The sequence below is a fragment of the Enhydra lutris genome, unplaced genomic scaffold (assembly GCF_002288905.1).
Source record: "Enhydra lutris kenyoni isolate GAN:26980312 unplaced genomic scaffold, ASM228890v2 scaffoldscaffold4, whole genome shotgun sequence".
Lineage (NCBI taxonomy): Eukaryota > Metazoa > Chordata > Mammalia > Carnivora > Mustelidae > Enhydra > Enhydra lutris.
Window position 1 is genome coordinate 14,691,735 of NW_019154088.1, and position 10,584 is coordinate 14,702,318.

General features: G+C 37.6%; 1 pseudogene; it reads left to right on the forward strand.

Annotated features, from left to right (window-relative positions):
- The window catches only part of LOC111159776, a 51,060-nt pseudogene extending 40,917 nt beyond the window's left edge, over window positions 1-10,143 (forward strand).
- Window positions 10,144-10,584: the final 441 nt, after the last annotated feature.

The following is a 10,584-nucleotide window of genomic DNA, read 5'->3' on the forward strand; positions in this document are numbered from 1 at the left end:
GTGGACAGCCACATGCAGAAGAATGAAACTGGACCATTTCCTTACACCACACACAAAAATAGACTCAAAATGGATGAAAGACCTCAGTGTGAGACAGGAATCCATCAAAATCCTTGAGGAGAACACAGGCAGCAACGTTTTCGACCTCAGCCGCAGCTAATTCTTCCTAGAAACATTGCCAAAGTCAAGGGAAGCAAGGGCAAAAATGAAGTATTGGGACTTCATCAAGATAAAAATCTTTTGCACAGTAAAGGAAACAGGCAGCAAAACCAAAAGACAAATGACAGAAGGGGAGAAGATATTTGCAAGTGTCATATCAGATAAAGGGCTAGTATCCAAAATGTATAAAGAAGTTATAAAACTCAACACCCAAAGAACAAATAATCCAATCAAGAAATGGGCAGAGATTTGCGACAATGTGGATGGAACTAGAGGGTATTATGTTTAGCGAAATAAGTCTATTGGAGAAAGACAACTATCATGTGATTTCCCTGATATGAGGAAATGGAGATGCGATGTGGGGGGTTTGGGAAGTAGGAAAAGAATAAATGAAACAAGATGGGATTGGGAGGGAGACCAACCATAAGAGACTCTTAATGTCACAAAACAAACTGAGGGGGGTTGGGGGTAGGGGAGTAGGGAGAGGGTGGTGGGGTTATGGACCTTGGGGAGGGTATGTGCTATGGTGAGTGCTGTGAGGTGTGTAAACCTGGCGATTCACAGACCTGTACCCCTGGGGCTAATAATATGTTATATGTTTATAAAAAAATTTAAAAATTAAAAAAAAAAGGGGGCAGACGACATGGACAGATATTTCTGCAAAGAAGACATGCAAGTGGCCAAGAGACACATGAAACGTGCTCAGCATCACTCAGTATCAGGGAAACACAAATCAAAACCACAGTGAGATACCACCTCACACCAGTCAGAATGGCTAAAATTAATCAGTCTGGAAATGACAGATGTTGGTGAGGATGTGGAGAAAGGGGAACTCTCCTACAGTGCTGGTGGGAATGCAAGCTGGTGCAGCCACTCTGGAAAACAATATGGAGTTTCCTTAAAAAGTTGAAAATAGAGCTACCCTATGACCCAGCAATCCCACTACTCAGTATTTATCCTAAAGATACAAATGTAGTGATCTGAAGGGCATGTGCACCTGAATGTTTATAGCAGTAATGTCCACAATAGCCAAACTATGGAAAGATCCTAGATGTCCATCAACAGATGAATGGATAAAGAAGATGTGGTATATATATATATATATATATATATATATATATATATATATACACTAGAATACTATGCAGCCATCAAAAGAAATGAAATCTTGCCATTTGCAACAATGTGGATGGAACTAGAGGGTATTATGCTGAGCAAAATAAGTCAATCAGAGAAAGATATTATCATATGATCTGTGATATGAGGAATTTGAGAGGCAGGGCGGGGGTTTGTGGGAGGTAGGGAGGGAAAAAATGAAACAAGATGGGACCACAGAGGGAGACAAATCATGAGACTCTTAATCTCAGGAAACAAACTGAGGGTTGCTGGGGGTGGTGGGGAGGGATAGGTGGCTGGGTGATGGACATTGGAGAGGGTATGTGAAATGGTGAGTGCTGTGAATTGTGTAAGACTGATGATTCACAGACCTGTACCCCTGAAGCAAATAATACATTGTATGTTAATAAAATTTTTAAAAATGTAATGAATGGCTATTATCCCTATTTTATTGATGAGAAAACTGAGACTTTGGAAGATTAAATATTTGCTCAAATCAGAAAGCTAGAAGGTGGTAGAGGTGGCATTCAACCCCAAAACTAACTTTGAAAGCCTCCCATGCAGCATCCTTTGCTTAAAAAGCCAAAAACAAAACAAAACAAAAGGTTTTGTTCGAATGGATAAATTTTATTTTTACCTTGAAAAGTAAAAAAATTCCTCATGAGGAATATCATATATCTTCCAGGCTACCAATTTAATGTTATATTAGAAAGCAAAAAAAAAAAAAAAAAATTCCCTACTGGAAAGGTATACATTTTTCTTTATATCACATACCTAAAAAGTCTAGCACAGACATCTACAAGTGGAATGAGGAAAAAACTTTTCATTACTGTCATTTTGATTTCTTTAGCTGTGGTTATTCTCATCAACTTGGTGGTGAAGTTTTACTTTCAATTGCTAAGCACCAAAATAGTAACATAGGATCATGGTGAGATGAATAGATATAGTCCTGGAATGTGTATAAATCCCATTCTTTGATTTCCTCATATAAGGGAAGCAATTTCTACTACTAGTGAAAAGGATGACAAAAAGTTAAATTCTGGTCTGTGCAGAATTTTTTTTTTGAGTTTTTATTTCTATTTCCCATTCTCCCTTCAAAATTTTATTTATAGTGCTATATTTCTTCCCTGCCCCTCAATGAAAACTGGGGCACGCTCATGACTTCTCTGTTCCCATTCAGATTAAAAAAAAAGAATAGTCAGTTTGTCATAAAAAGTCATAATTCAGAAATTCAATATCCAAAATTAATATCCAGTCCCACATAAGCACTAAAATTCTAAGCTTGTTGGCAGATCTCTAACTTAGTCTATTTCAGGTTGGGGTAGAGGGTGGAGAAATGGGTGAAGGTAGTCAAAAGGTACGGACTTCTAGTTACAAGATGAATTAATTCTGGGGGTGGGATGCACAGTGTGGTCACTATAGTTACCATACCAAATATATATTGTATATTTGAAAACTGCTAAGGGAATAGATCTTAAAAGTTCTTAACACAAGAAAACAAGATTTGTAACTGTGTGAGGTGATGGATGGTTAACTAAACTTAGTGTGATAATCATTTTGAAATATATAAATATATCAAGTCATTATGTTGTATACATCTTAAACTAATACAATACATTAGCATATTGTATAACATTATATGAGTAATTAGTATATTTATGTGAGTAAATATATCTCAATAAAACTAGGAAAAAAGATGATATGGTTCCCTTAAAATTAAAAAGAATAACTGCAGTATATCTGGAGTGTGTGTTGTGGAAATAAAGACCACACACACACACACACACACATACACACACCCCTCTGATTTAATTTACTTCAGGCAGAGAGCCTGCTTGGGGAGGGTTGTGAGGTTCTTCTATTCTTGGCTTTCTTCATGCTCACATTCTCCATTTTCCTGCCTAGGCAAGGGTTGTGGTAGATGAGTCTCTAGGCCAGTTCTTAGGTGTTCCACTTGTTAGCAATCTGGGCCTGACAGATGGCTTAAGTTAGTGATCCTGAGTGCGCCTATCTAATGATGAAAGCTAGATCTTTCTCTTGTGGGTGATTTTGTCGGCCCTTCAAAGGTTCCCTGCTTGCCACTCTTTCCTACGGTTGTCATGATCAGCTAGCAGTATCTAGCTCCCAGATGGTCTCTTCTAACCTCTAACTCAGTCCCTGGGCATCCAGCACCATCCTCCTAGGCTTTCTCCAGAGGTCCCTGTGCCCCTCCAGAAGACAGAACTGGTTAGGACCAGAAGACTCTGTACTTACTCTCTCAACCAAAGGCCCAGAGCTGCTCAGTGAAGAACAGCCCTACAACACTCGGAGTTTCCGAACCATCTGAGTGCAGTAGCACAAAAGAGAGTCTATCGTCAAGGATGTCAGTCTGCCCTACTATTGCCTTCTAGATTTCCAGGGACCTGATTATACTCCAGCTATAGGTCGCTTGACCTTCTTCGGGCAGGAGTCAGCTGCTACTCTCTGTTTCTGGACTGTGGGGAATATATTTCAAAACTTTCTCAGTGACTTCCTTATGAAGGATGTTCTCTAAAACTTACAAATAAGGCAAAAAAGATTACCATGTGTCTTTTCAAATTAGTATCAGAGTATTGTCTGACTAACCTGTCCAGAGGTCATCTGTCACTCTAAAAAAAGTAATATTTTTGATTTACTATTTACCAATAATTAAGTCTCAGACTCTGGGAAGTTAGATATTTACTAAATTAAAGCCAATTTTTTTGGTCAGTAGAGATGCAAATGATTTTTTGGAAGAGAAAATGATTCCTATGGTTATAATTTTTTTGTCCTATAGGATGTTATACAATTTTCTGGCTAACTTTGAAAACATATCTGACGGGGTTTTTTTAGTGAATATATGTGTATAATATATGTTTTATATTTATACGTATATTATGTGTTATGTTACATATATGCTATTACATGTTACACATATATTTATATAATTTACATATTTTATTATATATACATATATATAATACACACATACATATATATATATAATACAACATACATATCAACATACTGAATATATTCAGCAAGTTGATTATGTATGTATTTCTTTTGTCACCGGGCTGTTTACTCATTAATGAGTTAAATAAATTGTTGACCCAGACTCACAATTTATTTGTATGAGAGTTAACTTTTTCAAAATTATATTTTGATACTCCTGAAGCTCCCTTTCTAAGCTTGAAATTACAAGTTGTTGCCTTGCTTCTCATCCCTTGGAAGAAGGATGGTGAGATCTCAGCAAAGCAACAGCTCTTTCTAAAGAACTGTGTTCACCAATCTCTTTTGCAAAAGCCTCTCTTCACACTCTGGCCCCTTACTATATTCATGAAGGGGATGAAAAGATTTGGGATTCTGGGAAAAGGTTTTGGATCATTCTGTTTGAAAACTGGCATATCGAAGATTTGTCTCTCCATTATGTTTGACTCCATGATAAACTATCATACCGACAATTCATTCAACCTGAGACACAAAGTCATCCTCTAACATCTTGTTTTACTACTTACTATCAAAATAAAAGAATAAACTGACTGAACCAACAAAAGTAAGAATGATTACGTTTTTGACTTTTGACTCATTTGTAGGAAACCAAATTCTCACACTTTGAACACCTTTTTATTTAATAAATCCTTTTTATTCTCAATGTGGATTTACTTGGCAATATTCTTTGAACCTCATATTTTCAAAATATTTATGTCTAGAAAGTTCTGAATGAGGTCAGTTTCAATTGGTCTGGCTTCTACCATCAGTGAAGCTGAGAGTTCTTTGCTATTTACGTAGAGCAGCTACAAGGCAGGTGCTGAGCAGGGGCATAGAGGACAGGCAGTGACCTCATCTCAAATATTGTCTTCTTATAAATGTAACATGATCATTCGGTTTTAAAGTGACTTTGAAGACCATTAGACTTCCTATGTAAAACCTATATTCAAAAATACCTTCCAAAATAATTTATAAGTGATTTAGCAGTGAATCATTTATCTGATTATGGATATCACCCTTTACCTTGTTTTAATATCATTATGGAAACGGGCTTCTGTAACATAAAAGGTTCTGTGATATGTGTCTGTCTTGTATACAACCTGAAAGTCTGAGGACAAAATAAATGCAAGACATTTCATTTAACATTGCCTTGAACACGTGGAAATATTAGCAATTACTGAGTAAATACGACTGACAAGAAATTCCAGGCTGGGATTTTCTTTGCTCATTGCATTTCATTTTCAGATGATTAAAACTTTGGAAAATTATGATGTCAGCATAGGCAAGCCCAAAGAGGTGGCAATCTTTAGTTAGAGGCATAAGATGATGTCACCTCAACAATTAGGAGATTTCTACTGGGTTTTAGATTTTTTGAAAAGCAAAAATATTTGTTCATTGCAAACAGTAGGATCCAGAGTTGACTGATTATCATTATAGTGCTGTTCTGGGAAAATACTAAATACAAAATGGTCCACCATTTTCCATTTCATATTCAGGCCCTGCAATCTTTGAAATGCTTGAAATGCAAGTTGTAAAATGCAGGTTTAAAAGAGAATTCATTGTACCAGAATTGACAGAGGGCAGCAGAAAACTTACAAGCTGTCCTCTAGTCGATTCAAAAAGTAATTAATTGCAGCTGCTGTTTTGCAGCAAGCTGGGGAAATGTCACCAAATACAGAAAACTCCAAAAAGAATGACAAGGCCTTCCTGTAATTTTCTCAGACTAAATAGAAATGAGATGAATGCATTGTGACTGCTGTAGGTAATGAGACTTTGTAAGATTATTATAAATAGGGTGCATAATTAGCATTCTACAGTTCAGTAAGCATTTTGTGTTGTTTTTGTGAATTTGGAGTAGGCCCCAATGGCTTGACAAAACATTCACTCTCTCTAAACCAGGCAAACATCTTGGCTTCTGACACTGCTTCCAAATACACTGACTGTCAGTTACTTGTGAAGATAAATTTAGAAAAGAATCAAAACATTAACTGCAGGAAGAATTAACAGCGAGTTAGTGGCTACCATGTGTCAGCAACGTGCTATTCACTCTACAAACTACACATTCCATAGATTATCTCATTTAATCTGCATAAGGCAACTATTGCTATTCTCTTTCATAGTTGAGAAACTTAGGTCTAAAGAGGTAAACTTAACCAATATTCATAGATAACGAACTATCTGAACCCAGGTCTATATAATCTGAAATCCCTGATTCTCTGAATTATATCATCTTATTTTCTACAGATTCTGCCACGTATGGAAATTTATACTGTGGATTTTTTCCTTTGAGCAGCTCTCTGGAGTGTTTGCTATGCTTTTTAGTGAAAAATGTTGCAGAAGGGCAAATGAATTCACTATGGAGAGGCTGGTAAAGGCAGGCATTACAAAGGAAAAACAAAATCATGTTGAAATTATTACTGGAGGAGTGTCAGGCACCATCCATCATTCTGTACTTATATTTGTAAAAGTGAACTCATAAATATCCAAAAGTTTTCATTTATTTTTGGTAACGGTTAAAAAAGAGAAAGACCAAAAATAATATGACTATCCTTGATTTTTAAAATGAAAGGAAGGGGCGCCTGGGTGGCTCAGTGGATTAAAGCCTCTGCCTTCCGCTCAGGTCATGATCCCAGGGTCCTGGGATTGAACCCCGCATTGGGCTTTCTGCTCAGTGGGGAGCTTGCTTCCCCCTCCCCCCTCTATGCCTGCCTCTCCACCTACTTGTGATCTCTGTCTGTCAAATAAATAAATAAATAAATAAAATCTTAAAAAAAAATAAAATGAAAGCAAGGCATCATCAGCTTAGAAGAACCCAGTAGAAAGGAAGGAATACACATCTCTATCAAGAAAAACAAGCTATAATTTAGCTCTCAAATGTATCACGTCCAAAGACATCTTGAAAACTATACTATGAACTCAGGATCTGGGTAATCAGGTACTTTTAGGAAAGGAAATACAGGGAAAGAGAGTAAGCCAGGTTTCTGAGGAACCCCTTACATGTATTAGTTAGGATATGGTCTAAAATAATGTAACCCAAAGACCCAAGGCACAAGGGCTTAAGAATTACAGAAGAAGCTTACTTCTCTTTCATATAATGGTTAAAAATAAGTCCATAACCACTAGGGAAGCTCTTCCATCCTCAGGATATACCTTCATTTCTGGATGCCTGGCATCTGCCATCAGATATGTATGGGTCAGTCAGTAGGAAAGAAGAGAGGGCCAAGGCGAGAGCAGACCTGCTCATTTATGAGTAAGATCCAGAAGTGGCACACTTACCCACTGCTGCTTAGAACTTAGTCATTTGGCCACAAGGGTTCCTGGAAAATGGACTCCTGTGTTAATTGGCCACATCCTCAGCTAAGACTCTGGAAGGAGATTATGAATACTGGTGGACAACTACTAACATCTGCCATTTTCAGCCAGGGAAGGAAGGAATGTAGGCCGCTGAGCCCCAGGAAACATCATGGTCCGAAGTTGAATTAAGGATTTCTTTCTGTCTCCTCAAATTCTCTCCGCCTTTTCAGGATGCCTCTTTGCCCTATCTCTGCTGTATTGTAAAGTAGAGGAAAGAAATATAGTTGTTAAACATGAAAGGTAGGGTTTTGGGGCTGAAATCCCATCATTCATTATTCCGCCTTTCTCAGGTTGATAATATTAAAAAAAAATAGCTAAATGAAAAATAAAGGGCCAAAATTATTTATTGTCAGACAAACATATTACACAAACGAAAGTAGGGCTTTTCTAGATCTCTCTCTCTCTCTCTCTTTTTTTTATCCTTCAGGAAACTTTAGCCTGAAGGTCAAAGTATACTGTCCTACACCTTTCCATTTTTGGGGTCTATGGAGTCAACTCTGAATCTTTTTATCCTAGACATCATATGGATTAAGAATGAAAAGTATGCTTCATACATACCCTTCCTCCCCCAATCTGAGATGGAACGGAAAGTAGGAAGAGGCTGGAGGACCATGTCCAATGTGTGCCTACCTCATGACTTCCAGACACAGAAGAGAGAATGCTGCATTTGGGCAAAAGAACTGGAAGCAGAAGGCTGCTTATGGTTGGGGGCTTTCATGTTATGTTCACTACTTAGCTCTGACCAGTCACTTCAGTGTCTCCTCCTTTTGGGGAGATAGTTAGCAACGGGTAGAGACAGAAAGGAGTGGTAAAGGCAGAATATTTCTCCTCTTCTGGTTGACATATGGAAAAGAGAATGAGAAAATAACACACTAGTTACTGTAGAAGAATGTACAGCAAAATAAACCATACATCCACTGGTTAATTGGTCCCTTTCTACTGAAGTAGAAATTCAAAGACAAGTGTTTAAAACCGAAAGACTTCAGGATGACAATAAAAAAAGCCCAGCTATATGGTTCTATATGTAGGAAGAATCTAAAGGAAACAAGACACAAAGATACAAATACACACCCATACCTCTTCTGTTCTTTGACATAGAAGAAAACATGTTATATAAAACTGGTATGTTAAGAACTTATGGTCTGGGTGAGTTGCTTTTTTAATAGCATGAAGAACTCCCAACTGTCAGTTATCAGAGCGGCCATGTTCCACATTCAAGAGAGGCTGTTGCTCCAACTAAGCATCCATGATGTAACCTGCTGGTGTGTACTGTACCCTAGAGACCCTCACAGGAGCCTGAGTCTTTTCTTATTTACATCTCAGTACTCAGATGGCTGCTTGCTGAAATTGAAGGGAAGCTAAACTTGGGCTTTTAACTAGGCAGGGGCTTGTGGTTTTTGATTAGTCTATGAAACAAAACCCTAAATTCAGTGTATGTGATTATAAGCCTCATTTTCCCATTATTAAAATGGAAATACTAACAAATATTGAAATCATTGGGTTATCATGAAGATGAACTAGCTTTATGAACACTGGGCATTTAACACAATGTCTAATATGATGCAAAAATGTAATATATTATTAAAATTGTTGTTACAGATTTGATTTGCTATATAATATGGTAGGTTCTGGGGACAGAAGAACAATTAGCATATGTTTTTGCTTCAACGGGTATACAGCCTAATAGAAAGAGACAGATATGGCATTTTGAAGAGACAGAGGAATGGGTGGGGGAGCTGGTCTGATTAAGGGACCCTGAACCAAGAAGCAGCAGTTTTAGAAGCCAGTAGCTTGGGTTTTTGCCCACTGGCAGACTTTGAGGGGAGGCCAGCACACAGGGTAGGGGGAATCCTGGTTTTTGTCTGTTTGACACGTTCCTGTTCTGATAGTGCACAGGTCTTGGCCTGTCAGAAACAGAAAGATCAGGAATCTGATGATGCCTATGAAGATTATGGAAAGAGATTTGGGCCCTCCAGCTAAGAAAATCTGGTCATCTTCCTGAGAAGCTAAAAATAAGAGGTAATCTGGAAAGAATCCACAGGAAGATAGTGAGGACTCCGAAGAAAAAGATGTGAAGTCCGAGAAGGATGATTCTCACTCAGCAGAGGCCAGTAAAGATGAAAAAGAAGATCATAAAAATGTGTATCAGCAACAGCAGGCAGCTTCTAAAGCAGCTTCCAATCAGAGAGAGATGCTCATGGAATATGTGGGCAGTAAAGAAAAAGAGAAAGATTCCGGCAGCGATGGAAGATTTCCTGTTAGATGATGATGATAGTGACTTTGGCAGTTCAAAAGAAGAAAAGCAAAAACATGGTTAAGAAGTCCAAACCTGAAAGAAAAGAAAAGAAAATGCCCAAACCCAGGCTAAAGGCTACAGTGAGACCAAACCCCGTGAAAAGCAAAGGGAAGGGTTGGCCTACAGCTTCAAAGACATCAAAGGAAAAGACTCCTCCCAAAGAAGAAGGGGAGGAACCAGAGAGCCCTCCAGAAAAGAAGCCTTCTTGCAAGATGAAAACCATACCCTAAAACAAGGTCACATAACACCATTCCCTGCCCCGCATCCAAGGTATGTTTTATTTTTTTGTTTGTCTTTTTAATTTCATCACTTATTATCTCAAAGAGACTTGGAGCCAGTGATTCTTTTATCCTGTGACAGTCTTTTAGGAACTTAAAAAAAAAAAAAAAAAGGCAACGCCTACAAAAACTTAAATCATTCTTGATTTCCTATTTCATTCTCTCATGGTTCATGTTTTTAAATACATATATATTTATTGTTTCTTGGATAAAATTTAACCAAGGCTAAAGAAAAAGAAAAAGAAAAAAAGAACCCTAGAATTTAAATGTCAGGATTTATACACTAGAGTAAATTTCTTCTTAACTGACAATGTTTAGGTTTTAAGCAAATAAAGTATCAATGTGAATCTCAAAAAAACAGTGAGAGAAAGATATGAAAAGAAATTTGCACAA